We start from the raw sequence: 26,663 nt of genomic DNA on the forward strand, positions 1-26,663 counted from the left end.
CTTCATTGCTCGGAAGGACACGGAGGAGGCTCTCTCTTGCTGACTGAGAGGTGTTTCTGAGAAGTGAGGGCTGGTCTCACTAGGTACAGGGAGAGGAGGCCCTGGGGGACCTTGAACCTGGGCTGCTGGATGAAGCAAGCGTCCTGTGCCATGATGTGCTGCGGGAGGCAGTTCCTCTCTCCCTCCCCAGAAGTCTTCAGCCTCAAACACAGAGGGGACCGCGCAGTGGGTCAGAGCCGTTGCTCACCTCCGGTGGGAGGGAGGAGGGGGACGCGGGAGTGGGAGGAGCGGGAATCCGCTCCCCTTTGCCAGGCCCTCTGCTTGGCATTGGGTGTCTGCCCCTCCTCCTGGCCCCGGAGGCTTTCTTCTTCCTGCCACATCACAGCGTCTTCTTTCTGTCTTTGTGCCCGGGCTTCCTCCAGCAGAGGGTGTGTGAAGCGGTGGCCGCCTGGTAGCAAGCTCCTAGAGGCGGCCCTGCAGGGGCCACAGGTCTGCCCTCTCCTCCTTCCCTCCCACCCCCCTCCCACTCTCCTTACCTGGAGGCCCGCTCATTCTTTTCCCTTTAAAATCCAGCCTGGAGAACAATCCACCACACCTGCCTGTGCGGGGGGGGGGGGGGGGGGGGGGGCGGTTCAGAGACACAAATCCCAGCCTGCGCCAGCCTCTGCTTCAGTCAGTACCCGTCAGTGCCCCCACCCCACCCGCTCCCGTTGTCCTCAGGCTGTGCCCCAAGGTCTTCATGGTCATTGCTTGGCTTCTGAGGCCCTGGTGGTGGTGGGTGCTGGCTGGGCTTAGGAAATGCCCCATCTGGGCCCCGGGAGATGGCCAGGCACCCCGAGGGGCAAGGTGGTCTGGCCACCAAGAGCAGGGCAGGCTCAGGGCGAAAAGGCTGGCAGGGTGTTGTGGTAGGACATGGGCTCATTCTCTGTTGAGAAGGGGGCATGGGAAGCTTCTGAGCAGATCAGACTTGCCTTGTAGCCGGATCACTCCAGCTTCTGTGCTGGAAATGAACGGAAAGTGGCAAAGATGGAAGCAGCTAGACCCACTAGGAAGCTGCTGGAGTAACCCAGGCTCTGCACGCCTCCAGGGAGCCGGTGATGGTGGCCTGGCCGGAGACGGTGAGAAGTGATCCCATGTGAATATGTCGTGCAGGTCGGCTTTGCTGTGGATGCATATGGGGACAGGGGAAAGGCCAACCCCAGGGCTTGACCTCGGGCAAGTGGAGAATGCAGTTTTCATTTACTCCGTGGGGGGTCCGCAAGGGGAGCAGGCGTCTGTTCTGGGGTTGGGGTAGACATCCGGGTGGAGACATTCAGGAAGCAGCTGGATAGTTGGATCTGGAGGGCGAAGGTTAAGTTAATGTGTCAGCTTGGCTAGGCCATGGTCAGACACCAGCTTAGATATCCCTGTGAAGGTATTCTTCCGAGACCCACATTTACATCAGTCGACTCTGAGTGAAGCAGGTGACCCTCCGTCATGTGGGTGGGCCTCGTCAATCAGTTGATGGCCTCAAGAGAAAAAGACGAGGTCCCCTGAGGGAGTGGGGAGTCTGCCAGCAGGCTGCCTTCAGACACTAGCTGCTGCAACATCCACTCTTTCCTGGGTCTCCAGCCTGCAGAGGAGCCTGTTCTCCTTGGCGAGTTAGAACGGACATAATTATTTATATGTATTCTAGCCTGCAGATTTTGAGTTAACAGATAAACATTTGGGTATGTGTTTGCAAGTCACACTATTTAAGCCTTGAGACTGGGTGTGATCACCACATGGGCAAGTGTGGGCAGAGTGGAGCAGTCCATTGGGCTCCTCAACACAAGCCCAGATCCTGTGTGTGTTGTTATTTACTGAGCACTAGCTCTGTGCCAGGCATTCCTTTTACCGGATGCTGCCTCTCTTTAAAACCAGAGCCATCCGTCTCCCTCTTTCTTCTGGAAGTTTGGAAATGATCCCAATGGAGCCACCTGTTTGACTGATGTTTTGCAATTCCTGTGTCTCAGTGCCTCCAGGGTTCTGGGCAGCAGCATGGCATCCAACCCCTCCATCTCCTGTGTCAGAAATTGGTACTGGGACTGGGTTGTCCCAGTACCTTCCATTCAGGCCGTTTTCAGTTCCTCTATCTCCAGCCCCTTGAAGCCATTTAGTGTCTCTTGATACTGAGTCATCCTATTTATTTTTTTAAAGTTTTAATTGTTTTAAAATCTTCTAATTGATTTCAGCGAGGAAAGGAGAGGGAGATAGAAACATCAATGATGAGAGAGAATCATTAATCGGCTGCCTCCTGCATACCGCACACTGTGGATTGAGCCTACAACCTGGGCATGTGCCCTGACCTCCTGGATCATAGGTTGACCCTCAACCACTGAGCCATGCTAGCTGGGCTTAATTTAAAAAAAAAATTATTAATTAAATTGATTGGGGTGACATTGGTCAACATGAACATATAGGTTTCAGGTGTGAGTTTCTATGTTAGAAGATCTGTATATTGCACCATGTGCCCACCACCCAAAGTCAAATCTTTCCTGTCCCCTTATATGAGGACCCATTGAGCCAAACTGGGCAGGGCTCTATTTATTAGAACAGGTAGATTTTCCCTGCTGGCCAGTGTTGGTAGAAATAGCTCTGCAGCCCCAGGGGACAGGGTCGCTGAACTTAGTGACTGGCATGCATGTTTGGTGTGAATAACGAAAAGTGCAGGATCGCAGTGATGAATCTCCCTCACCCTCTGTTCCTTGTTTTTCTTTGTGAGGCAGAATGTTGAACCCATATTTTCCAAGAACTATGTAGGTGGGCTGCTAGGGACCATTGATTTTTAGGGAAGTATTGTTTCTCTGGATGTGGAAATCATGAAGCAAAGAATAGCGTTGAGCAAGAGTAGGCCGGGGGACTGGACCTGGGCTCATTGTGGTGTTTGGGTCACGGTGTTGTCTGAGGCGTGACTTCTGCCTGAGATAGAGTTTGCTCTGGACCCAGGGTGATCCTAGGAGCCTTGTTCCAGCCAAATGCCCAACAGATCAGCTAATTCCTAAGGCCGTGATTGGTTCTAAGTGAGAAGAGGTGGAGCCAGGCTGGTAGAAGGGACGCAGGTCTGTGTGTGAGGCATACTGAGCTCTGGTTCCCACCCTGCCTCTCTGTGCCTGGGGTCAGGGGGCCTCTGAGGGGTCAGACCCTGGTCCAGGGGGAGTGGCTGCCCTGAACAAGGGGCCAGCCCTCCCTCAGCCTCCAGCCGGCAGTTGTGTTATGTGGGACCAGTGCCGCCCAATTCATTGTTGGATTTTGGGATGTTATGAAATTTCCTGAATTTTTAGGTGGGCAACAAATTCAGAAATGTTTACCACATCCCGTGGGTGACACCTGTCACCAGGTAGAGCCCATAGAATGGTGCCTGGCACATAGTAAGTGGGATGCGTTGTCTTTCATGGGGTACCCCAGGCTGGGCGCCAGGACGGGTGGGAAGAGCATCTGTTTTATTTTGTCTGGAAATCAGTACAAGTGTTTTCTTTTGAAAGTTAATCAATTGATTTCTTTTTTAAGTTGTATTGAATTGATTGGGGTGACACTGGTTAATAAAATTATATAGGTTTCCGGTGAACCATTCTATCATACAACATCTGTATATTGTGTGTTCATCACCCCCTGTCCAGTCTCCTTCCATCACCTTTACCCTTTATATCTTCTCCCCACCCCCCTTTCCTTCTGGTAATCACCATACTGTGGTCTGTGTCTGCGAGTTTTTCTTTTTTTTTTCTTTTTGCTTAATCCCTTCCCCCTTTTCACCCAGCTCCCCAACCTCCCTCCCCTCTGACAGCTGTCAGGCTGTTCTCTGAATCTATGGGTCTGTTTCTACTTTGTTAGTTTGTTTTGTTCATTAGATTTCACATATGAGTGAAATCGTATGGTACTTGTCTTTCTCTGACTGGCTTCTTCCACTTAGCATGATGTTCTCCAGGTCCATCCACGCTGTCACAGAAGATTTCCTTCTTTTTTACGGCCGAGCAGTGTAGATAAAATAGCGGTGGTACGTTTACAGCACAAGTATCTTCAAGGAGCCGGGGGAGCAAAGCCAAACTGGAAGCCAGGTCACAAGGTGGCTGTGGCCTGGAGACGTAGAGGCGGGACATGGCCCGAGGCCCTGGGCTGGGCCAGCTCATCTCCCCCAGGTCTGCCCCCAGGCCCAGCCACCAGCCTGGCCACCTGGCTCCCGGAGGGAATCACATATTTCAACACATCCACTTTCCACTCAGCAATATGTCCTGTAGACCTTCTGTGTGTGTGCACATACATTATTTTTAAACTGCTGTGTAGCACTCCATGTTTTTTTTTTTTTTAACTACTCCATATTAATGGACATTTTGCTTTTATCCATTTCCCCCTTTTATTTCTATTTCCCTTGAGGTCATAGAATTTCCTTTTCCATTCATGCTACATGCCACACCCCCTCCTCCTCTCCTTCTCTCCAGTCTTCCTCTCTCCTTCCTTTGCAGCCATCCATCTCTGATCCATTCCTCAAGCATGTTGTACCTATGGGTGCTGGGTGCTGGGTGCTGGGTGCTGGTGGATGGGGCAATGGGAGGCTAGTGAAGAAGCCCGTTACTACGGTTCCTGGATGTGGATTCTACCAGTGGTTTTTTTGTGTTTGTTTTTTTAATACTTACCCAAAGGTATGTTTTTATTGACAGAGAGAGAGAGAGAGAGTGAGTAAGAGAGAAACATCCATCCATTATGTGCCAAGACACCCACAACCTAGGCATGTGCCCTTACTGGGAATTGAATCTGCCATCTTTTTGGTCCATGGTATGATGCCCAACTAACTGATCGAGCTGGGCTGCAACCATGTTTGTAACGGTGCTCTGTCTAGCCTTACAGCCTCAGTCACCTGAACAAGCCATGGCTTTGTAAAGTGGGGGAGGTATCCTCTCCTCTTTCTAGGGATGTTGGAGCGCGTTACATGAGTGTTCCATGGGAAACACCTAATCTAACCCTAGAATGTGCCTGGCACATGTTAAGTGTTCAGTAAACCTCCCTCTCCCTCCCTCTCTCTCTCTCTCTCTCTCTCTCTCTCTCTCTCTCTCTCTCTCTCTCTCACACACACACACACACACACACACACACACACACACACACGCCACGCCCTCCTTATCCCAGAGGCCTTTCCTGGCCCCTCTGTACAAACACTCTCACTCCCATCTCGGTCTGCAGCTCTTTCTTTATTGATCTCTGTAGCACTTACCACCATGTGACGCTCTCATTTGTTTATTTGTTGACGATCCGCCCCCTGACCCCTCCTGAGCTCCACAAATGCAGAGAATCCTGCTAATTTTGTTTCATGTTTTATTTCCTAGAACCTGGGTAGGTGCCTAGGAAACATGTGTTGAATGGAGGAGACTCCAGGCCCAGACTCGGGCTCAGACAGGTAGAGAAACTTGCTCAAGGTCACCCAGCTACCGGCAGGCAGTTGGCCAGTCTGGACCCAGAGCCCATTTTCTAATTTAAGCCATGAACACCTCCCTGCTGGCCAAACCAAAAACCAAAGTGACAAAGGGACACTGAGCACAGTGACAGCCACACAGCAAGGGCTCTGTCAAGTTACACGGAAGTAATAGTGATAATAATGCCTTCCGTCTCGGTCCCCTGCCCCGGGCTGCCCTGTTGGGTTGTACCCCCGTGTTTCTGAGCAATAATCCGTCAGTGCTAGTCAAAGGGCAGATGCCATCCTGAGGGGGTTAAGGGAGGGTGGTGCCCAGGCCTGTGGGCTGTGGCCCTGGCTGGATGTCAGTGGGTCATGCCCCTCCCTGCAGGGCTGCCAGGCTGTGAGAGCACAGGGGTTCTGTAGAAGGTACCTTGGGTGCCTGTGCCCCCACCTGGGAGCGCCTGGAACACGCCTGTTTCTTTCCTGGGTGTCCTTTCATTGGCTGTTTTGTTTTCCCTCAAGCCCTGGCTGGGGCGATGCAGGGACCGTGAAAGAAGAGGCTGTCTGTTATCTGGGCCCCTCCCAGTTGTCCTGGACGCTGTAAGGTGGGTTTTGCTGTTCCCATTTCTCAGATGAGGTGTAAATACTGAGGCTGAGGTGGAACCCAAGCCTGAGAGGACCCCAGTGCCTGCTCTGGAGCTGTATTGGGATTCTAACCAGTCACCAGTTCCTGAGCAGTAACTGCAGGAGGTGGCGTGCCTAATTTCGTTTCTCATTTGCTCGCTATGGCCTTTAAACTGTTTTCTCCAGGTGAGGGGACAGTGTGGGTAGGAGTTGCATGGGGCAGGAGGCTCTGGCTTGTTCCCTGTGCTTCTCTGGATCCGTGAGCTGTGGGGAAGGAAGCCGCGTGTTGGAGCAGCACTGCTGGGGATTCATATACAAGCGCGGCCTCTTGTTGCTGTGTGCTCTGTGTCTGGTCATCAGCTTCTCTGGGCCTCCAGTTCCATATCTGTAAAAAGGAGCGTGTTCCCTTACTTGGAGGGGACACTGAGGATTTGAGATGGTAAATAGAAAATATGAAGCACGCTGCCTGGTGCACACTTGGCCTTCCATCCACGAGTGTGGCTTTTGTTGTTGTTGTTACTGTATTTTAACACACAGTGTTGTACCTCAGTGTTCCTTACTCTGTCCCTCCCGAGGGTGCAGACCGAGCCTCATTCACGTCGGCACCGCCACCTTCTAGCCCAGCTCTTGGCAGGTGGTCGAGGGCCGCTCTCCAAGGCCAGGCCACGTGAATGAATGGACACAGGCACAAGCGAATGGGCCACTGGTTTGCCGGGGGCCACTCTGGCCGGTTGTCGAGGGATGTGTCTCCCGGAGACTTATCCCCTGCGGTCAGATTCGGGCCAGGACAAAGCTACGGTTGCTCCATTGTTCCCAGATAACATTTCCTATCTTAACGTCCCCACGGGGCAGCCTGGGCCACACCCGCCCTCCTGTCCTATCACCCACCCCCACTTGGACCTGCCGTGCAGAAAGCTTTCATGCGGCCACCGCTGCTACTGGTCTCCCCCCTGCCTTCAGTCACAGCCCTTGTTAACGGGGGCATTTCTGTCCGGAAGTTCCCATGTTCCCGTGAGGGCCTAGAAAATGTTAAATAAAAATGCTCTACTTGAGCCTCCTTCAGCCTCTGAGTCACCTTGTCTGATGGATAGGTCAGTCCTGTCCCTTGTCTACCCTGGAAGACACTGAGGCTCCGAAAGGATGGGGCTCCTAATGACAGAGCTGGTTGGTGAGAGAGCCCAGGACCGCCACCAGCTGTGCACCTAAGTCAGCGGTTCTCAACCTGTGGGTCGCGACCACTTTGGCGGTCAAACGACCCTTTCACAGGGGTCGCCTAAGACCATCCTGCATATCAGATATTTACATTACGATTCATCACAGTAACAACATTACAGTTATGAAGTAGCAACGAAAATAATTTTATGGCCCTGATCGGTTTGGCTCAGTGGATAGAGCGTTGGCCTGGGGACTGAAGGGTCCCGGGTTCGATTCTGGTCGGGGGCATGTACCTTGGTTGCGGGCACATCCCCTTGTGTAGGAGGCAGCTAATCGATGTTTCTCTCTCATCGATGTTTCTAGCTCTCTGTCCCTCTCCCTTCCTCTCTGTAAAAATCAATAAAATATATTTAAAAAAAAATAATTTTATGGTTGGGTCACAACATGAGGAACTGTGTTTAAAGGGCCAGAAGGTTGAGAACCACTGACCTAAGTAATGCCTTTCCCCACCCTTCCCTATTTCCGGAAGAGGTTGGAGGGGGTTGTCACAAATTTGATGACCCAAGTCTGCCAGCCCTGGATGCTGTAAGACGCCTAGACATGGCCATGCCTGCCCTGCCGGTGACAAACGGTGGCCTGGAGAGCCCGGGTGGCCTCTGGAGATGACACAACTCAGGGTGCTGACACTTTCCCTTCTGCCATGTTTCCCTTTCCTCTTGAACTTGACCTTTGGACCAGTTGTTCTCAAACCGGGTCTCACATTGAAATCACCAGAGGAGTTTAAAAGTCTTGCTACTGGGACCGGCCCCCCAACGATTCTGACTTAAGTAGTCAGCAGTGGGGCCCGTGCTTTGGGGTTGTAACATCTTCCCGGGTGATTCTATAGCCGCGTCGAGAACCACTGGCTTCTGTCCCCCCGTCGCAGGGATGTTGGGAAGCTAACATGAAGCTAGCAATTCCAATTTCTCTTTAGACATAATTCCCGCCTTCCTAAAGCCGACGTCCACTTGACCTTGCTCACCCTTGCTTAGATTCTTGGCAGCTCACATTTCCAAAGAATTGACAGTGCTGAATGGGGAAGTGGGGGAGCAAGGGAGCTGTCCCAGAAGCTGTCATGCGTGTGCCCCTGCTGTGTGCCAGGCACTGTTCCAAGCACCTTCCATATAGTATGAACTCATCTAATACACAATCCACACAGTAGCGCTCAGAAGCTCTGCTGATATTATGCCCATTTCACAGATGAGAAGGTTGGGCATGGAGTCGATAAGTAACTTGCTCAAGCTGGTAGGGGCAGAGCTGGGATCTGGAGACACAGAGCTGGCTTCGGAGGCACCGTCATCACCACGGTGTCTGTGGCTTTGCAGGAGGGTGTGGGGCTGTGGTAGACAGGTACCCATAGGGTTGGGGATTCGCTTTCCCCAGTTGGTCCTTCAAGCTGAGGCAGAGCCATAGATCTGAACTGTCGCTGTGCTACTCCGGAGCCTGGGGCCCCCATGGCATCCGTAAGCAACAGGCAAACTCCGTGAGGGACACCCTTTCCAGGCGGGTTGTTCGTTCACACTCCCTGTTACACATGCTGTTACTACTCCCTGGAGTTCCTCCCTCCCCCTTTCTCTGCCTGGTGAACTCCTGCTCTCTGATACCTAGCTCAAATATCCTCACCTCTCACTCATGCAGGAAGGGTCAGTGATGCCTTCCTCGGTGTTCCCAAGGCTCTCGGTCTCTCCACCCGTGGTCACATGGATCACAGCCTTTTTCTCACGAGTCCCTCTAGGAGGGGGCTCTGCCTTGCTCATGTTTGTTCTTGCCCCAGCGTCCATCCTGTTGTCTCCAGCGGATGGCCGGCCTCTCACCCAGAGCCTGACCTCCTTTATCTTAGGTTCCACTCCGTTCCAGCCATGGAGACACTATCTCCTTATCTTCTGACAATCGGAGGGTTTTCTGTACGTAATGAATGCTTTCCTTCAAGGTACCTCGGGCGGCAAATTGCATAATTGGTATTTATTGTGTTTTCCTAGATGTTAGATTTCCTAAAATTCCAGGCTGTGATTTTAGAAGAATTTCTGAGCTCCCTGGAAATTTGCCCATTTTCAGCCCCGGGCTCTCCGCATTCCTGAACTTCTCAGGGCCCAGAAGAAAAAAGGGGAAAGCTGATCAGTTCTGGGAATGGCTCTGGGTGAAGAGAGGTTGGTGTCTTGTGTAGTGCTTGGCTTGATCCCTAAACTGAGCTATTTGGGCAAGAGGAGGCAGGGGTGGCAGGAATGGTTTCTTAAGGCCAGGAGTGAACTATGTGTTTTGGTGGAAATGCCAGCAGTTGCTCAGCAAGGAGTGGTAAGACCCCACCGGGCTCTGATGAGAGTGGGCGCACGGGAGTCCCTAGTCAGTTGAGATGCATTGTTGAGACATCACTGTTGCTACAGTGAGGAGGACAGAACAGTCAAGTTTATCAGATGCTGGTGAATTCTTAGAATTTATTCCACATAAAGGCATGCACAGGGTCAGATGATCCTCAGCGTTGTTTGAAATAGCAAATGAGATTATCTACCTATGACACAAAATGCCTCGTTTCTAATCAGGTCACTGGCTATATAAAAAACAAGCAAACAGGTAAGTGTGACCCAAACTCGGAGGAAAAAATAGTCAACAGAAAACAAAGTAGAACTGAGATTCCAGAGCTAAACCCGCATGCGTGTGATCAATTGATGGTTTAAATCCTGTCGTATGTTCTAGAGCGGTTGACGTTAATAGAAAAAGTGAGTGGAAAGCACACAGTTCCCACATATCCCTGTTCCTACATATGCACAGCCTTCCTCACTCCCAGAATCCCCCAAACATATCTGCCTGTCCCAACTGACCCACCTACCTTGACCCATCATACTCACCCCGAGTCCATACTTCACGTGAGGGTTCACTCTCGGTGTTAGTACATTCAATGGCACATGTATGATGACATGCTCCCACCACTGTAGTCTCCCATGGAATAGATTCACTGCACTAACAACCCCCCTGTGCTCCCCTATTCATTCCTTCTGATGAGACACCATTTGAATGCTGCTCAGTTGGGGATCGGTGGATTAAATTGTGTTGCATCCAGAAAATGGAATACAGGAGTAGTGAGTGGCGTTATGAAGTGATTCGAAGCATCCTTGCAGCTCTGTTAACTATCAGAAAGCAATGCCAACCTTCACAATGTTGATTTACAAGGAGAGCACGCAACAGTGTGGGGAGGGTGCCAGCAACGACACCGACACAGCCGCCAATCCCAAACCCGCCGCCTGCGCGCCTGCATCTATGCTGAACACTTCCTGCTGTGCCTGCGTCTTTGCTGACTTGGAAGTCCAGGAGACAGATCGCTCCTTGAGGGCAGGGCCTGGCGTGTCCATTTGCCGGGAGACCGCCAAGCCGAGGCTAAGCCCTGAGCCAGGCACCTCAGTGCCTGAGAATGCACAGATCAGTAAACAGACCGGGGGATTTTCTTTCCATAAATTCCTTCTATCTGCTCCTCCACAAACACATGGGGCTAGCGTGGGAGCCCCAGAAGTCCCCTCTCCTGGGCACGGTCTCTGGCCTCCCCTCCACTGACCTCTCCTCTGCAGCCTTGAGATGCTATGCCCTTCAGGCCTCCTCATCATTCCCCAGGGTACAGACACAAGTCAGTCCGATGGGGGCCCTGGCTTGAAAGGGACCTTTGAGGTGATAGTATGGCGCTGACATTGTCCGTCAGACCAGGCAGACCTGACTTAATTGATTCATTTCGTTGTGGGAACCAAGACACCCTGCAGCTGGTATGGGAATTGGACAGGACAGCGCACTGCAGGGGGGGTGGGGGGGGGCAGACCTGCTGGGGTTTGAGTCCACACTGTGGTGTGGCTGCCCTGTGGCCTTGGCCATGCTGCTTAACCCTGCTGAGTCTCAATTTCCTGATGTGTGAAAGGAGGCCAGACGTGCTTCTCTGAGGTTGGCGTGAGGATTGAATGTGACCGCAGAAGCGAAAGTGCCCTTTGAGGATGGGGACAGTGCAAGTGCTTCCTGTGTAGGGAGACAGGGAGGAGGGCCTCCGGCTGCTCTCAGGTGCCTGGTCCTTCCCAGGGAAAAGCCAAGCTCCAGGCCAGAGAGCTGGCAAGTTGGCTCTCACTCTCATTCAGCGCGCTTCTCTGGGCCGCCCCGGGCGCTCAGCTTAAGCACATAAATTAGCCTGCTCCGCCCAGCTCTGTTCTGCAACCAGCCATATGTTTGCTCTTGATAGAGATTCTTATCTGCCGGGTAATATTACCCAGCGAGGGATGACATTTCTTATCAGGGGAGATAGCAGCCCTTTCTTTTAGCCGTGTGCTGGGCTGGCAGGGAGGGCCAGGAGGTGGCCAGGACCCAGGAGGGGGCAGCCTGGGCTGCCGTGGGCATCAGCTGGCCCTCATCTAGGCAGACAACCATTCCCAGTGGCCTGCCTCATGGGAAGTGGGCCATTCTGAGATGTTTGCGTAAGGTGGAGGGCCCCGGCCTGTGAATGAGAAAGGAAGGCAGCGGCATGATGAGGCTGGACCAGCTGGGGGTGAAGGCAGAGCTTGCACGGGTGGGGCCTTGCGCTTGTACAGAGAGCCAGGGGCTTCCCTGCTGCAGAGCCAAATCCTGGGGCATCTGCAGGGTGAAGGCAGCGGAGGCCAGGGACCCTCCGGCCTGGTTGTGGGAATGGTGAGGTGTCGGGTGCCCTGTGTGCCCTGTCCAGATCCCCCCTGTCCTTTTCTGCCCTGCTGTGCGCACAGGAGGCCAACTTGTGTAGATGCAACAGGATGGATGCCACCCTGAGCCCCTGTGCCCCTGGCTTCTGTGTGGGAGGCGCTGGCAGGATGGGAGTAAGGTCAAGGGTGTCACTCTTCTGTTTCCTCCCTGCTGGGTCTCTGATGGATACAGGCAAGGTCTGCACAGAGGGCCCCGTGTTTGGGTCCCAGTTCTGGCACGCCCTTACTGTGTGATATTAGGCAAGTTGTTTAACCTCTCTGCACCCCCGATAAGGTACAGGGATGATGCCACTTTTTTGCCGTCTCTCACCACGGCCTGTGGGTCTCACTGATCGCTGTGCCTCCCTTGCTGTAAGCCACTGGAGGAAGGGGCACTGCTGGGTCCACGGGGCCTGTGGCAGCCACAGCTCCCTGCAGTGAGGCTCCAGTGCCGGTGCAGGAGGCTGGAGTGACCGCCTGATTTTGGTTCTGCAGCTTCTGTTGGGGACATATGCTCAGGTCTGTTCCCTTCTGAGTTTGGGGAAGTCCCGCCCTGCCCAGCCCTGCTCTCAAGGAATAACCTTGCTATCATCAGAAAGGCAATGAGAAGTGCTTTTCCCTCTCCCTGGACTCCTTCCAGCCAGGGGTCCTGCTTCTGTTTCTTTCCCGTTGACCCCACTTCCTGTTCCCTTCATCTCCCCTCCTCCTAAGTCCTGAGCCTCATGCGGGTGTGCTGAGTTTTCCTATCCCTCCTCCCTCCTCCTGATGGTCAAGTCCAAATGCTGAAAGCACAGCTTGGACCATGTCCCTCTCTACTCAATAGTCTGACATGTAAGGCCCACCCTAGTGTCACCCCCCACCCCGTGGATTCCATCCTGGTGGCCTGAACTTCTCGTGGGGTGGGGGGGGGGTGGGGCGGCGCGTCGGTCCTGGAGAGCATGCCTCGCCCCTGTCTTTTGAACCTAAACTGTCTTCTTTCTTTGATTTTTGATCTCGTCTTTTCTCCTTCGGATGCTGACAGGAGCTGGTAGCTTGGCTCTATTGTGTTTCACAGGTGTTGCACTATTTACAGATCGAAGGCAAGGTCCTCTACCAGCGAAAAGACTGCAGCTCACTTTGTTGCGGTTCTTGCTCTGTTGCATTGTCTTGACGGGAACCGTGGTGTCTTGGAGGCAGGCCTGCCTTCTGCAGCCTTAGCCTTCTCACCTGAGAGACGGTGAGAGGCCATCCCATCTGACATCCCTGCGGGCTCCCCAGATGGACCTTGTTTTCTTGGCTGCATTTTAGCCCCTGGTCCTTCTGGCCCTTTAAATACAGTTCCTCATGTTGTGACCCAACCATAAAATTATTTTCGTTGCTACTTCATCACTGTAATGTTGCTACTGTGATGAATCATCATGTAAATATCTGATATGCAGAATGGTCTTAGGCGACCCCTGTGAAAGGGCCGTTCCACCGCCAAAGGGGTTGCGGCCCACAGGTTGAGAACCGCTGTCCAAGATGGACAGGAGGCAGTGGTTATAAGACAGGAAGTGGGGGAAGCTCACTTTCCTAGCGGGCTATGGAGCAGGCCAGGGGCTCTTTAGGATGGTGATAATGCTCCCGATTAATTATCAGGACGAGTCTCCTGTTGTCCTCCCTGTCTGGCAGTATAACTGTCCTGCAGTGTGGGGACAGACTGGAGGGTTGGGGCCAGGCGGGCCGGCGGCCGGCCCCTATCTGCACATGCCCTGCTGGTTCCGTCCTTGCCTCGACAGGCCCCTCTGATCTCCCCGCGCACAATGGGTGGCAGGGAAAGAGAAACTTCCTGGCCTGGGTGATACCACTGGAAGGAAGCAGCTGGCTTTGATGGGCCAAGGAAACAAAACCCGGGAGAGTGATAGCCCCTGGCCAGTCTGAGTCCCGCGTGAACTGGGGGCTGTGGGGGGTGCAGATCACTTTCGGGGGTGGTGGGAGTGTGTGACTTCCTACAAAGGTGTTCTAGAATCCAGTGTGGGAACAGGGTGGCATTGACCAGCAGGCGGGGAAGAGCCCAAGTTTGGGGGTCCCTAGGTTTGGAGTTTCCATCAGCGACTTACCGGGAGTGATGCATTCTGTCTGCTGGTTTCTTTATGGTGGCCAAGTGGAGTTTGCTGGACTTTGCCCTCAATCCACAGTAGATGCTGTGGCCATGACCTGTGCTGAAGGTGAGGCTAACAAGTATCAGAGGAAGAACTTGACAGTTGTTTGGAGATCACCAAGCTTACATGGGGACTGGGGCCCAGTTCAAGGTCACACAGCCGATTGCACCATAAACCACTGCACCACTTAGTGGCTTCACACAAGAGCTGTTTATTTTCTCATAATCGTGGAGGCGGCTGAGTCCTGCCGGGCGGTTCTTCTGCTATGCTTGGACTCGCCTGGAGGCTGTGGTGACCGTATTCATGGGCAGCTCTCCATGGGGTGACCGCGGTGGCCGGGGCCTCTCTTTCCTCAGTGGGCCTAGAGCCCAACCTGCTTTCCAGGATGGCGGCCGCATCTCAAGCGGGTACCGTGAAAGCAACCTGCCCTCGCATTCTGATGGTCGGGCAGCCACAGGCCAGCCCCAACTCAGTGGCAGGAGAAATCAACCCCACTCTCAGCGGGAGAAACCGCATGCATGTTCAGAGGTGGGAGGAACGCTTGGCAGACATCACTGACTCAGTGCCCCCAGGGCGCAAGGCACTGTCTGTGGCGATGACTCCCAGTCTCTACTCACTGTAGCCTCTCGGGCTCTCTGTGATAATGTGTGGTGAGCACAGCGAGGAGTTCTGGAGCCAGCCTGTCTGGTCTCCAGTCCTGCTGCCGCCACCAGCAAGCTGTGTGACCGAGGCAAGCTGCTTACTCTCTGCATGCCCGAGGTTCTTCCAGGAAAATGGGGATAACATTAGCACTAGGGTAGAGCGTGCGTGAAGATGAACTGTAATGTGTGTGTGTGTGTGTGTGTGTGCATATGCCTGCATGTATGTGTACACATGCACATGTGCACATATGTATATGTGAATATATCGGGTATCCCCAAAACTGTCTACACACAATATCTGTAGATTCTATTACATTTTGACAATGAAATGTATTTTAGTAAACACTGCCTTTATAATTATTCCAAGTGTGTATACATATTTTGCAGATGTCCTGTAGGCATATTCATATACATAAGTGTATCTGTATTTATGTGTACACATGTATGTTTATATACACACATGTGTTTGTGTATATATATACACACACAATATAGATATATAAATGTAGTGCGTAGCTCTTAAAGATATGTCCCTTTTTATGCACAGGTTTGCAGCCTGCAGGGAAGTCCTGACTTGCCTTGCCCTGGGCCTGGTCCCAGTGTTTTCCAGAGAGTTTTTAAGTCGGACCTGAGAGCTGGTGCCCAGGGCTCCCTTAGCCCACGCCTGGTGCCTCTCCATCCCGGGAGGGTTCCCACGCCTGCCCTTGGGAAGTAGCAAAAGCACCGGTGGGCCCTGGTGAAAGCGATTCTCCGGGCCCCGCCCCTGGCCAGCTGACACTGAGGGTCTGAACCTTTGGCCAGTTGCTCGGGGTTCTTTTGATGGAAAGCCCCACCGCCCACACGGCTTCTGCTCCTGGCCTGTGGCCAGGCTGCCCGGCGCTGCCTCCAGGGCTACCACCTTCACTGATGAAGATGTTCTCTCCCCCCCACCCCCCCACCAGGAGACACCTAACGCATCGGACTCATGCACAGCCGGGATCTCAGAGGGGCACGGAGCACGGGCCGGTTTCATGCTCGGTTTTCTGTCTCACTGAGCTTGCCCACATCACTGAGGACCACACGGCGTCCTCGCCTCACCTCTTCCAGGCCGAGCTGAGGTCAGGGGTGGCTCTGGGTGGCCAGACGCCCTGGGCCTCCCTCCCTTTCATCATGAGCTGATTTTCCCCCAAGAAGCAGCGTCTGAGCGATGTGACCCCCATTGTTTCATTAATTCCCTGAGTCTTCCCACTAAGAGAAAGCAATTGATATTTATTTATTATTATTTTTAAAAATATATGTTTTTATTGATTTCAGAGAGGAAGGGAGAGAGGGAGAGAGATAGAAACATCAGTGATGAAAGAGAATCATTGATCAGCTGCCTCCACTGGGGAATGAGCCTGTAACCGGGCATGTGCCCTGATCGGGAATCAAACCCGTGACCTCCTGGTTCATAGGTCGACACTCCACCATTGCGCCACATCGTTCGGGTGCAACTGCCAATTTATTGAGCATCTATGCTGTCTACATATTTTGCTCTAATTATTACCTGCAGGCAAGATGTTATTGTCCCGAAACTAGGAGATAAGAATTTACCAAAAGGCACAGAGCCCGCATTCCAGCCCTGGTCCCCCTCACTGGAATGCCGGTCTCTTTCTGATATATCAGAGGTGAGATGCATACGATTTCTCTTCAAGGTGGTAGGACCCAACCACTTTCCTCTCATGGAGGTGAACAAATCTTGCAGAGAAAACGAGTTTCCCCCTTAGAACGTACAGACTGTCCTTGGGGTTGTCAAGACGTTCCGGAAAGCCAGGTGCTGCCCTGTGCCGGCCGAGTTGAAAGGCACCGAAGGCCTGAGTCGGGCTGGGGACCACGCTGCTCACTGCCTTTCTCTGTCCAGTCCGTCAGCTGTAAACATGTTTTCCTCCCTACATTTTGGCATCCGTCATGATTCAAAATTCCAGGCAGTCAACCCTTGTAGAAAGGGGTTGGATCTGGGCACTAAATCACCCCAGTTGTGTGTGCAGGGCTGTGCCAGGGCAGAGCGCTTTCCAAATTTTAGCTGACCCTCCCAGCTCCCTGGAGAGGGTACCCACTTTGCAGATGAGGAAAACAAAGGTTTCCTGTGGAGTTATCAGCGTAGCTTTTAAGCCCAACCACCACTCTCTCTCATCACGGCTACCAGGAGTCCTGTTTAAGAGACTATTAGCTGAGTGTGTGAGAAGTGTAATGGAGACTGCATTCAAATAAGGGACTATGACTCCTTTTTTTTTTAAAAAAAAAATGTATTTGTATTGATAAGGGAGAGAGAGATAGAAACATCAGTGATGAGAGAGAATCACCCATCAGCTGCCTCCTGCACACCCCACACTGGGGATGGAGACCACAACCTGGGCATGTGCCCTGACCGGGAATCGAATCATGACCTCCTGGTACACAGGTCGACGCTCAACCACTGAACTACACTGGCTGGGGGATGAGTCTTTTCTTAATGAGCTGATGGTCCCCTGTGCCAGTATTTTAAAGGAGCTGACCACTGAGTACACTGGTGTGGGCACCTGACCGCTTCCCCACAGAGCACGTGGGAGCTCCCTCTGCCTCACCGCCCTCCGCTGTCTGGTACATCACCCAGTGCCTGGCTCGTGATGGACTCTTCCTGAGAATGGACTGGCTAAATGAATGAACAGCGATTCCACGCTACCAGTCAGGCCACGTGGGAGTATGGAACTCCCATCTGGGCACATTTGTGCTTCATTTCTTATTACAAAGCAACAGCTCTCTCCTCCAGAAAAATCCCCAAATCCAGACAAACAGAAGGAAGAAGCAAAAAAAACCCTCCCTGATCACTCAGAGATGACCAATTAAATGAAAGGATGCATATACAAGGTGTCCCCCCCCCCCCCAAATCTATACACACTTTTTGAACAAACACTGTCTTCATAGTGATTCAAAGTGTGTGTATGCTTTTTGGGGGGGACGCCTTACATAGACACTCGTCATTGTTTGGTTGCATGCACATGAGCTTGTAAGTGGTGATAACCATCTTCCCACGTCCCCGTCTGCTCCACCCCTGCTGGGTGGCTCAGACACCGAGCTTCGCCACTGCTCAGTCATATGTGACAGAGTTCCTCCCGTTTTTCTTAAGCCTGAATTCAACTGTTCCTATTATAATCAGCACCTCAGTGAATATTCTCATCGTTAAATCTTTGTGACTCGTAGTTTCCTATTTATTAGGATACTAGAGGCCCAGTGCACGAAATTTGTGAAGGGCGGGGGTGTCCCTCAGCCCGGTCTGCACCCTCTCCAATCCGGGATCCCTCTCACAATCCGGGACCGCTGGCTCCTAACTGCTCACCTGCCTGATTGCCCCTAACCACTCTGCCTGCCTGCCTGATCAACCCTAACTGCTCCCCTGCCAGCCTGATTGCCCCTAACTGCTCCCCTGTCAGCCTGATCGCCCTTAACTGCCTCTGCCTCAGGCCCTGCCACCATGGCTTTGTCCCGAAGGAGGACTGGACCACCAGAAGATGTCTGGTCCACCCAGTGTAATTAACATATTACCCTTTTATTAGTATAGATACTCCCATAAAATAGAATGGCTGAAGCAAGGACCACTTAGGCTATGTTGTTCACCACAGTGCCCTTCAGGAAGTCTGGACCAGTCTCTCCTCCCACCACCATCTCCTGAGCCCTACGCCGCCCGGACACCTGATGAATGTGCCCTTTCCAGCCTCTATTCTTTGGCACATGTCACAGCACCAGACACCTGCTGTTCTCAGCCCACTTGTTCCTTCTTCAGAGGATCCCCTCCCCATGGACTGTGGGGTGCCCCACTGTTCCCCTTCCAGCCCTTGGTTTCTGTAACGCATGTCTCCATGGAATGAAATCATGATTTGTAGTGTTTGGCGCTGAGCCCAAGTTGGTCTGGTTCGCTGTTACGTCCTGGCGGCCAGCACGGCACGTTACAATGGTCAGAGGTAAGGGCTCCTAAAGGACCCAGATCTGCCGTGGCTCAGCCACTTTGTTCACGAGTCTTCACGTACTCACCTGAGTGGGCATGCTACCCGCCTGGCACTGTGATGGTGGCATTTAAATGAGATACGGCGGGAGGAGGGCGCGGCACGCAGTTTCACACACGGCGTTGATGCCTGGGGTGTGGCTCGTGGGTGCTTGCGGGCGCCTCTCTGTGCTGGGCCCGGTTCTGCGTGCTTTATGTCAAAATGACATGAAATGGAATTTCAGTGTCCATAAAGTTTTATTGGAACACAGCTTGCCCTTTCGTTACACAGTTTGTGGTGGCTTTTATTGTCCCGTGGCGGGGGTGAGTAACCGGGACCGAGATGGTGTAACCCGCAACGCCCAGAATATTTACGATGTACCCCCGCGGAAAGAAGCTGCTGGCTCGGGTTACAGTATGAGCTCATCCAATGTTGCATAATGCCGCTGTCATGTCACCGTCCCCCTTGTACACGGGAGGAACAGAGGTACAGAGAGGTTAGGAAATGGGCCTGAAGTCACACCCGGCCTGGAGGTGGTAAAGATGGGGTTTGGTTCCCAGAGCTGGGCTCTCCCTGGTCAAACCCTAGCGCAGGTTACTGGTGTTTGGAGGTGAGGGACATGAGGCGTGAAGAGCTCCAGCCGGCCCCAGCCGGTTTGGCTCAGTGGATAGAATGTCATTGGCCTGTGGAACTAAGGGTCCCGGGTTCGATTCCGGTCAAGGCCAGCCCCTGGTCAGGGTTTGTGCAGGAGGCAACCAATCGATGTGTTTCTCTCACATCGATGTTTCTCTTTTGTCTTTTCCTCTCTGTTCCACTCTCCCTAAAAATCAATGGAAAAATATCCTCAGGTGAGAATTAACAAAACAAACAAACAAACAAACAAAAGAGGTGAAGTTGTGCATGTGTGAATGGCAGCATCAGGATTTAGGGCCAGTGCAGGGATCTCCGAGTTCTCGGCCCTCCTGTCACCCTGGGCTCTTTCTACCCCTCCAGGCTCCTAGTATCACCTGTTAACCACAGGACCAGACACACAGAGGCATCCAACATGCCCTTAAAAATGCTGGCGCCCGAAACCAGGGAAATATGATGACAACACTAGATATGGCCGTGGGCTTTCTCCTACATACCAGCTTCGTAAATGTTTGTGGAAGAAAGGAATGGATCTGGTGAACGGCTCCTGAACCCTTAGGAGTTTCGACTCTGGAGGCAGGACAGGGACCTGGGGGGAAAGCAGAAGCAAAACCATGACCTGGTCACGGGAAGGAGACCTTGCTGGGCACCAGTTATGTTCCTCAGGGGGTGAGGGGGGTCTCTCGCCACAACACCACACACCCTTCCGTTAAAATTCCACTGCGGGGAAACTGTGTTTTCTGGGCATCGCAACGGGCTCTACTTTTGTGGATTCCAAATGGTTGGTTTCTTTAAATAGCTTTGTTGAGATTTAATTTACATACCATGCAATTTCCCAATCTTAGAACATTTTCACCACCTCAAAAAATAAATAAAAGCCTGTAACTTTTAGCTGTTGCCTGCACAACCCCCTCCCAGGCTTAAGCACCTGTAATCTGCTTTATGCATTTGCCTATTTGTACGGACATTCGTATAAAGGGAATCCTACGCTCTGTGGTCTTTCCTGACCAGCTTCTTTCACTTAGCGTGATGTTTGCAAGGTTCATTCACGCCTCAGCATCTGTACTTCCCAAGTACCATTCCTTTCTATGCCTGAGTAATGCTCCCTTGTAGGACTTAAGGCCACATTTTATTTGCTCATTTGCCAGGTGATGGGCATCGCACTGTTTTTATTTGCGGGGGGGGGGGGTGTCGTCATTATGCATAATGCTGCTCTGAGCGTTTACGTACAAGATTTTGAGTGGACGTGTGTTTTCATTTTCCTCGCGTATAGATGCCCGAGTGGAATTGCTGAGTCATATGGTAACTCAGTGTGTAACTTTTTGAGGACCTGCCAGGCTGTTTCCCAAGGCGTCTGCACTGTTTTTCATTCCCACTAGGAACTGCCTGTTCTTGCTCATAATTCACACTCCTCCTTATTTTCTTAAATATGTTTTATTGATTTTTAGAGAGAGAGGAAGGGAGAGGGGTAGAGAGATAGAAACATCGATGAGAGAGGAACATCATTGAGCGGCTGCCTCCTGCACAGCCCCTACTGGGAATCGAGCAGGCAACCCGGGCGTATGCCATGACTGGGAATTGAACCAGTGGTTCCTGGGTCAACACTCAACCGCTGGGTCACACCAACCAGGCCATACTCCTCTTTAAACACAACGTGATTCCATTTATAAATGTTTAGAGAACGCCGAATTAATCCCTGGTGCTAGGTTGCCTCTGGAAGGAGGGCAGAGACGATGAGGCGAAGGACATGTCTGGGTGAGGGGCATGCTTTCTGTGTCTTGGTGGTTTCGTGTTTTGGGTCTAGGCACTTGTCAAAACTCATCCAACTGTTCACTTAAGATCTGGATGTTTCGCCATGTGTTGATGATGTCTACATGAAACAAAAACTAAAAACAAAACAAAACATAGATGGAGGGGAAAGAAGGAAAAACTATGCGTTATCTTATGACATGACTTATCGTACCCACCTTTCCCTGGTCAGAGGGCCTGTGCCTGGCAGGCAAGGCCAAGTGTAAAAGTCTTTTAATTGATGTGATTAACTACATCTCAACAGGGAGCCTTGTTAACGCCAAGGGGGAGGCAAAGGAGGTTATTTTTTCACTCTCCCAACCAGGGGATGTCTGGGAGGGGGGGTGCCTGGGCACTTAGAGGGCCAGTCCCTGCAGTGGGGGAGGGGGACGTGGAAGGTCTAATTCCGGGCCTTTCTGCAGAGAAGAGCTGCTTTTCCCTTTGGCATTAAGATACATTTTTAAAAAATCATTTTCTCAGTTGCTACAACACGAATTCTCCAAAGCCAGCCTGACATTTTTGTTGTTGTTGTTGTTGCAAGACTGCCTCATCCACCAGAACCCAGCATTTAGACAGAAAGAACACTCTAACTCTTCCTAAATGTATTAGTGGCTGCTGAGCAGAGGACAACAGGACACAAACAAAAAAGAAGTGAAGGGTGTGGCCTCTCCCCCTTAGAATCTGCAAACAAATTTCATGGTTTGACATAAATTCACAGAAGATTAGGATTGGGCAAGCGTCATTAACTGCCCACGTACAAACATCAGTATTATAACATTTTTGATACATTGCACAAATTGCATCATCTTGTAGGCTAGGAAAAAGCATGTATTTCGCTAGAAAAATAAATACATGGGGTATGGGCGACACAGTTATTTGGGGCAAGATGTGATTCCATGTGTGTTTTTGTTTTCGTTATTGCTCGTCTGTGATTTTTGATTTCCTTTCCGATGAGCATTTATTGCTTGTGAATTAAATTAGTTGCCAAAAAAGTGTTTTGCTGCCCTGGCTGGTGTGGCCCAGTCGGGTGGGCATTGTACCGTGCACCAAAAAGTTGCCAGTTCGATTCCTGGTCAAGGGCACATGCCCAAGTTTTGGGCTATATCCCATGTGGCTGATATCTCTCTCTCTCTCTCTCTCTCTCTCTCTCTCTCTCTCTCTCTCTCTCTCTCAATCAATAAAAATATATTTTGAAAAATTCCTTTGGTTCTCTCACTGGTTGGAGATACCGTAGGCTCCCCTCTCTCCAGAGCAGACCCCCTCCCTTCTGCCACCCCCTCAGCTTGTGAAGTTAAGGCGGCTCTGCATAATGCATTGACCCTGAACTTTGGGGTTAGCTAGGTCGGGGTTTGATCCTAGCAGCTTAAGGAAGTCACGGATCCTTTTTTTGCATCTTGATTTCCTCATCAGAAGGCTGGATCTGATAATACTATCCGGGGTGAATTGGTGTGGAATATACACTGGAAAACAGCACAAAACTTGGCCCCTCCTATCCGTTCCTCCTTTTCCAACCCACTTTCAGCCCAGGAACTTCCTGGCACCTGCTAGCACTCCACATGACCGTCCGGATGACTTCCGGTAGCCAGGCTGCCTCCCTGAACCATGGCGGGAGCTGGAGTGCACCTGCACGCCATGTTTGGTGTGTGTCTGTGTGCACACGCACTCAAGCCCATGTGCAAGGCTTTGGTGTGTGTGGCTCGACGTTAAACAAAACCCCCCTCCCGTGGATGAGTTAAGACTGCTCGCCGCTGGGGCCAGTTATCTATCCCAGACCCAGGGGAGGACGAATTGCAGCCAACATCTGGCTGACAGCGTTCTCTATATTCTTCCCTGTAGCACGGTCCCTGGCAGCGGCGTGTCTTAAACTGCGCGCCCATCACTTTGGGACCGTTCTCCTCCTGCAAACCAGAACGGTTGAATGCCACCCCAGGCTGAACGTGAGTATTGTGGGGGGTTTTGTTTGTTTGTTTGTTTGTTTTCCAGGGGTGGGGGAGGGCCCAGTGGAGGACGAATCAGGGTTTTGCTGTCTGTTTACGCTGGTGGAGTGTAAGGGATGCAACACAGGAGCCATGTTGTGGCCTCTGGTTTCACCTTCCCCCTCAGCATTGCCTCCCTGTTCTCGGCTTCTTTTTCGGGCAGTGGTTTTCAGACTTCAGTTTGCAAATGATCACCTGGGAAGCTTGCTACAGTGCAGACTCCTGAGCTCCCCTCCCCGCTGCTGTCCTAACCCGCAGGCTCTGGGTGGGGCCTAGAAGTGGCATTTTCGACAGACAGCTCTGATAGGTCCATTTGACCAGGAGGCACTAGAAGCAGGTGCCCGGGACCTGTCAGGACTTAACAAACAAGTTTGAAAACAGATACAGTGATTAGTTTCAAAATGGGAAAACAACCCTAAGAAATTGAAACAGTGATACATACTTATATAACTTTAAAGCAGCTTGTCAGTTGCAGCTCGGCTTTTGCAAACAGGAATTGTTTTTAAGGCAGCCTCTGGATAGGTTTAGCATATTTGATAGGCTGTATGCCAGGACTGCAAAAACCTGGAGAAAGCCCTAACACCATCAACCCAGCTCTGAAAAATAAAACCCTCGATTATTTATTTTAAAGACATGTTTTTACTGATTTTAGAGAGAGAGGAAGGGAGAGGGAGAGAGAAAAAGAAACATGGATGTGCAAGAGGAACATAGATTGGCTGCCTCTTGCACACACCCCAACCGGGGATCGAACCTGCAACCTGGGCATGTGCACCCAGACCACACAGCGCCCACACCGGAGCCATCTTGGACCGACTGGTTTCGTTATCTGTCCCTTCATTCCTCCATGGTTATCTAACATTCCTCAGGTGGTAATCTGGACTCCCTACTTGGGGTCTTGCCCTAAAGAATGGCCTGGCTGTCGCAATGCCTCGCTGCAGTCTTGGTGATCACAGGCACCTGAGCAATCCGTCCGTGAAGAATGGGTTGGGTGGGTGGTCCAGGCTGGGGAGTGGAAGGGGAGAACCAGAGCAGAGTCCCCCGGACCTCTCCCCGTCTTCCTCGTCCAGTCCCTTCGTTCTCAGAATGTGGCGGGAGCCTGGCCCCGGCGCCATGGCCAGTGGCTGCGGGAATTGGTCTTTTGGAAAGACTACTTATCAGGAGCCATCAAGGCGTCCCTTTGGCCTTGTAACCCTCCAGGAGGAATGAGAAGGCGGGGCCGGGGGGAGAGGTGTGCGCAGGGAGGGCTGTTTTGGAGCTGGGCGCTTTTAGGGGCGCATCCCAAACAAAATGCCACCCAGGGGCACCCGATGCTTCTGCGCCCCCGAGTCTTTCCCACGATGGAGAGGAGTTAGCCTCCTTCAGGAGAGCAGTGGCAGTTTGTGATGTCCCAGTGTTGTGTTCTGCCGGGGATTCCGGAAAGTGCGGAAGAGAACTGTGCTCTTTGTTGGAAAAATGAAGATGTGGGTGCCTACTTGGGGGTCCGAGGAGTATGACAGTGGCTTTTTCTCTTCTGTCTTCATCTCTTACCTTTTTGGTAACCTGCCTTATCCAGTTATAAAAATGGCTTATTGCAACAGAAGAAAAGAAAAATGTATATATGGATTTGTAGGGACCCTGTGTCCCCAAGAGGGGCACCCCATAGGGGCAGCCTGACATCCCCACCGCTCCCTCAGGCTGTGCGCAGGTCACGACAGGTGCTCTGGTTGTGGGGGGGGGGGGGGACGCTGCTCCCCGGTATGATGGCTCCCTGTGCCTCACCCACTGAGACAAGCTGCTGAGCCCCCAGCACAGCGCCTGGTCCACGCACAGCTCCCGAAGGACGTGCCCTCTTTCTCCAAGCCCAGGACACAGTGCCGCCACCGGGCCTTTTGTCCTTCTCCTATCCCGTCTCATTTAAAGCCCATCGTAATGGTCCCAAAGGGACCACTGTCATGTAATAATCCCCATTTTACAGACGGGAAAGCTGAGTCCTTAGTTGCCATTCACAAAGCCTCTGCTGAGTCCCAAACTCGGGCCCTCAGCATGAATCTGCATGGACGCGCACAGGACACCTTAGGGTTGCTCTTCATATCTGCTTCCCACTGTGGGGAAACTGAGGCTCGGTCAGATTATTCCCCAAAGGACCCGCAGCCAGAAAGAATCGCGGGCACATTTATCCCTGGGTTTTCTGCCTCCGCGTCTGATTGAGTTTTTTCTGTTGCGCTGTGCTGTGCAAGCCTCCTCCATGGAAGGCGCGTTGTTGTTGGTCTGCTAGGATCCCGCTCCTTCTTTTTCTGGCTGCCCCATGCCCGTCCCCTTTGCTCCCGGTAGGCATCGCCCTGGTGGGTTTGCTGTAGGCCCCGTGTGTGTGCGCTTCCTCCTGTGTTGTTCTGATTGGGTATCTGTTTTGAATTTGGACAGATGGGATTCGGCTACAGATCTCTCTCTGGTTTCTCTCTCAGTTTTGTCTTTTTACTCAGCACAGCCCTCCTTTGGTGTCAGCAGAAGACTGGTTCCGGGATCCCCCGGGGATCCCCCGATCCACAGATGCTCAAGTCCCCTATGGAAAGGGGTATAGTACTTGGATATAACCTACCCGCATCCTGCCATGTCCTTTAAAGCATCTTTAGATTATTTCTAATTCCTAATACAATGGAAATACTGTGTTAAGTTGTTATACGGCATTGTTCAAGGAAACGTCTCAAGAAAAGAAAGAGTGTACATGTTCAGTCCCGCCGTGACCATCATAGGTCTAACTACACAATACACGTCAGCAATAACATAACTCCCCCCCCCCGCCCCCCAATGCTGTCGATCCATGGATGGTTGAATCCACGGATTTGGTGCCTGTGGATACAGAGGGCCGGCTGTTCCATCTTTGTAGGTCCCACCTGGTTGCTCTGTGTACACCTAGCTCATACGGGGCTGCCTCTCCCCTCCCCTTGTCGTAGGTCCTGCCACTGGCTGGTCTTGGCCCTGCCGATGAGCCCAGCCGTGGCCTGTGACAGGCAGTGCACACCTGTAGTCGCACGGACTGTGGGAGAGTCAGAGAAACTAGCTGAGGTGGATGAGTCATAGTGCGTTCACAAGGGCTGCCCGATCGTTTTCCAGAATGACTGTGCCGCTTGCCGGGCCACCGGCGTGCTCCGCGTTCCGGTTTCCCCACGTCCTCCCGGCACCTGGCGCTGTCAGAGGGGGCAGGAAGGATGCGTGTGTAAGCTCAGGTGCATCAGGGCACTGGCTTCGCGTCTCTGAGGCGCCTGCTCACTGCACGTCAACGTATCATCACAACATCTTGAGCAGGAGGGTACAGGGAAGGGGAGAGGGGACGCCTTACTTAATGCAACTCTGTCTTCTATTAAGGAAGATGGTTTCCCCAGAAACCCCCGGTAGGTAGATTTCCCTTATGTTTTTTAGTTTTCTTTTTTGTTGTTGCCAATCCTCACCTGAGGATATTTTTCCATTGATTTTTAGGGAGAGTGGAAAAGAGAGGGAAAGACAGAGAGAAACATCGATATGAGAGAAACACATCGATTGGTTGCCTCCTGCATGTGCCCGGACCAGGGCTGGGGCCAGGGAGGAGCCTGCAACCTAGGTATGTGCCCTTGACTAGAATTGAACCCGGGACCCTTTGGTCCACAGGCAGACGATCTG

The 26,663-nt window shown here is 52.1% G+C and overlaps 1 long non-coding RNA gene across 7 annotated transcripts in view; it reads left to right on the plus strand.

The window, feature by feature from the left end:
* LOC132219748 (uncharacterized) overlaps positions 1–26,663 on the plus strand; it is an 801,764-nt gene that overhangs the window by 138,184 nt on the left and 636,917 nt on the right. For 6 of the 7 annotated variants that reach the window (XR_009449597.1, XR_009449595.1, XR_009449596.1 and 3 more), the window contains exon 4: positions 22,891–22,991. The exons of the other annotated variant lie outside the window; for it this stretch is intronic. This is a non-coding gene — a long non-coding RNA (uncharacterized LOC132219748). The remainder of the gene's footprint in view (positions 1–22,890; positions 22,992–26,663) is intronic. 7 annotated transcript variants of the gene reach the window in all.

Source organism: Myotis daubentonii, chromosome 17 (assembly GCF_963259705.1).
Source record: "Myotis daubentonii chromosome 17, mMyoDau2.1, whole genome shotgun sequence".
Classification (NCBI taxonomy): domain Eukaryota; kingdom Metazoa; phylum Chordata; class Mammalia; order Chiroptera; family Vespertilionidae; genus Myotis; species Myotis daubentonii.